We start from the raw sequence: 3,969 nt of genomic DNA, 5'->3' as shown, positions 1-3,969 counted from the left end.
GAGCAGGAAGAGCCAGCCGGGAGGCGGAGCTCTTAGCAGGATGCTCTCCCCGGCCCAACTGCCCAGGATAGCCCAGCAAGACCTCCTGTGCCTTTGTCGCTGCTGCTGTACTAGACTTTTCTGGGCACCAGAGCCTGGCTGAGGGTGCTGCTGCTGGAGCATGTCTGAGGCTGGTAGTGGAGCAAGGCCGGTGGGGAAGCAACCAAGGAACTCAGTTGTCGGGCAGCCAGGTTGGAGGCAGCGTGGCACAGGCGGTGAGTTGAAGCACTTTGAGGCCAGCCTGGGAGGGAGGTGGCCCAGAAGAAACGCAAGGGGGCCGGGCCCCATGGGCCCCACGTTAGCTACGAGCCTGGATACGGGGTCTGGGTTTCTAGCTGGAAAAGCAAGTACAGGTTAAACAGGCCAGGGTACAAGGTAACACTTTGTGAGCTGAGGGTTGCAAGCAGAGTTGCTTCCATGCTGAGCCTTGTGCAGCATGTTAGTTTTAAGCGCCTCATTTTGCTGACTCAGCCCCAAAGCCCAGGTGTTGCTTCTTCCCAGTGGATTCTTCATCCTCCAGGTGTAGGTTCTTGATACTTTCTATCAGCATCTCAATCCTGCTCCTGTAAAGACTCTGCTCCAGGAACCAACATTGATTGCTGCTGTGCCATTGGGCAAATGCTCCGTCTTCTCTCCAAAGCTGCCAAGCGCTGCTTCCTTCTTCTACGTTCTGCTGGTTCAGGAGAACTCGGTGGAGACTGAGGCTCTGGTCTCTGCGCGCTTTCTGTCATCGTCTAGCTGTGGCTGCGAAATATTCTCGCTTCCCAATGCTTTCCCAATTGGGTCTGTTTCTTGACCTAGCTGCTTGGGTGGGTACTCCATTGCTGCAGGGCCCGACTCCTCCAGTTCTTCCTCTGAAGAGGAGGTGACAGCTGGCTGGCCCATGACAAACCCACACTTCAAACTGGATGCTCATTATTTTCTCCATGCACACCCCTTCCTCTAAGAGCAGCAGGGAGAGAAACAGGGACACATCACCCTGAGCCTTTAGAGGAAAGGAAGTTGGGATGAGAATGTAACCAATGGAAAATGAACCCCTCCCAAATTCATTTTCTTCCCAGATCCTCTCTAATCAATTGTCAAGGAAGGAAGGAAGGAAGGAAGGAAGGAAGGAAGGAAGGAAGGAAGGAAGGAAGGAAGGGGCCCATTTTCCCTTCAAGTTCCCTGGTATGCACCCCTGCCCAGGCAGCCGGATCCTTTCCCCTATTTCTTCTCCTGGTCAGCATTGGTGCTCCATGTGTCAAGTGCCACCTTTGGGTGGCAGGGAATTGAGTGTACTGGCCTGGTGTGGGAGGCCAGGGAGAGTTTGGCGATTTGGCTGGTGTACCAACTGTGCAACGCACCAGCCAATAGCTTGCTGTTCCGGGTGGATGCCGTATCAGGCTGGGCATTGGAACATCCTAGACTGATAGTCCCGGGTGATTTCAATGTCCATGCTGATGACATGACCTCTACCCAGGCAGCGGACCTGGTATCGTCCATGACAATGCTAGGACTCTCCCATTATGTAATGACCCCCACTCACCAGGCTGGGCACACGCTCGATTTGATCTTCGCAGCGGGGGTAACAGTGGACCAGATCACTGCTTTGGCACCTTGCCCTGAAGCCCAACTGAATATCCCACCCCAACCCTGTTTGGGCAGCGAGCGTATTTTAGCTCGCTCGCGGAGCCAAATGGACCCAATGCGGCTTCAGATGGTTCTCCAGGATCCAATGCCCCCTGGCAGCTCGTTACATGAGCTAGTACAGGACTGGCATAGCCGACTCTTGGCAGCCATCAACGAGATCGCTCCCCAATGCCCTCTGCACCCTCGCTCTAAGCTCGCTCCCTGGTTTACCCAGGATTTGCAGCTAATGAAGCGAAGGCTAAGACAGTTAGCATCCTATAGGACATTTATGAGATCCTATGAGATCGCAGTCAAAGCTGCGAAGAGGGAGTACTTTGCGGCTGTGATTACGTCTGTGAGCTCACGCCCAGCAATGACTTGGCAACAGTGATCCATGCGATGGTCACCTCGAGATTGGACTACTGTAATGCTCTTTACATGGGGCTGCCCTTGTCGCAAATCCGGAAGCTACAGCTGGTGCAAAATGCTGCAGCCAGGCTTTTAATGGGCCTCCCAATGCAGGAGCACATTCAGCCTGTGCTGAAGGCATTGCACTGGCTACTGATAGCATACCGAATTTGTTTCAAGGTGCTGGTTCTTACCTTTAAAGCCCTTTATGGTCAGGGATCTACATACTTGAGGGACCACCTTTCCCCACATGTTCCCCAGAGAGCACTGCTCAGTTTTACGCCATTCTGCTCGATCTCCGGCGCTTGTCCGGGTCAGTCCAGCTTGTGCCCAAAGGCCACTCAGCGACTGGACCATTGGGGCGGAGGGGAGCCTCAATTCTCCGGCATTACAGCCTATCGCAGAGGCTCCGCGGGGGTGTCACCCCTTCAGGCCGCTGGTGTGCGATTCACCCTCCTCCGTTGTGAAGAGAGCGTCTGCCATCGCTGTTCCGTAGACCGGAAGTCAACTCCATAAAATTATTGAAAAGAATTTAGCCAAAGGGTTCATCAGACTGGCATCCTCCCTGTTTGCTGCTCCGGTGCTATTCCAGAAAAAGAAGGATGGGGGGTTGCGGTTGTGCACTGACTATTGAGGGTTCAATGCAGTGTCCTCTACCAATGCTTACCCCATGCCACTCATTAAAGACTTGTTGGCCAAGGCATCTAAGGGGAAAATCTTTTGCAAACTAGACCTCCGTGATGCCTACTTCCGAGTGTGCATTAAAGTGGGGGATGAACACAAGACTGCCTTTAACACCCCCCTGGACCAATTTGAATATAGGGTGATGCCATTCGGTCTCCAGGGTGCTCCAGGTGTTTTCATGAACTTGATCAACGAGGTGTTATACAAGCATTTGTTCAAAGGGGCCCTGGTCTTTAGATGATATCTTGCTGTACTCCCCTGATTTACCTTCACACATGAAATTGGTGAGAGAAGTACTCCAGACGTTACACAAGCACAAACTGTTTGCTAAGTTGTCCAAATGCGAGTTCCGCCAAACCGCCATTGACTTTTTGGGGTATAGAATTTCAGAGAAGGGGCTGGAAATGGACCCGGAGAAGGTCCGGGATGTACTGGGGAGGGAGGCCCCCCGCACCCACCGCCAGCTCCAATCCTTCCTCAGATTTTTGAATTTTTACCGAATTTATCTGCCCAACTTTGCCCAAGTCAGCTTGCCCCAACTTTGCCCAAGTCAGCTTGCCCCTCACAGATCTATTGATAACCAAACGGAAGGGCCCAGAGGCTACCAAACCAGGCACAAATGCCAGGAGGCATTCAACCACCTTAAGGTGCTTTTTACTTCAGAGCTGGTGTTAGCCCACCCTTATGAAAATAAAAAATTCATCGTCCAAGTCAATGCATCTGATGTGGCCATGGGGGGGGGGGGAATCCTGCAAGAGAGGGATGATGGGCGGTTACACCCCCTAGCCTACGTGTCCCACAAGTTCAATGAGACTAAACGCAACTGGTAGGTGTGGGACAAAGAGGCGGGAGCAATCCGGCTAGCACTTTCTACATGGAGGCACTGGTTGGAGGGGGCCCGAGTGCCTTTTGAGGTTTGGACTGACCACAAAAACTTGGAAGTGTTGAAAAAACCCCGTAGTCTCAACGCTAAACAGTTACGGTGGGCTGATTTATTTTTTAAGTTTCGGTTCATGCTCCACCATTTCCCGGGCTCCACGAATTCCTTAGCTGGTGCACTATCATGCCTCCCTCAACACCACAGCCAAATGGAGGAGATCTTGGACTCCATGTTCACACCCTCACAGCTGGGTGGGTGTCAGCTAGCTGCCATGCTTTCCTTGATTTTGTTCTTCCCTGTCTGTAGAGCATGACCGCATGCTTGCTTGCTTGGCTTAACTGCTGTAAACA

The sequence above is a fragment of the Gekko japonicus genome, unplaced genomic scaffold (genome assembly GCF_001447785.1).
Source record: "Gekko japonicus isolate JY-2015 unplaced genomic scaffold, Gekko_japonicus_V1.1 scaffold427, whole genome shotgun sequence".
Lineage (NCBI taxonomy): Eukaryota > Metazoa > Chordata > Lepidosauria > Squamata > Gekkonidae > Gekko > Gekko japonicus.
Note: the sequence above shows the minus strand (reverse complement) of the source record.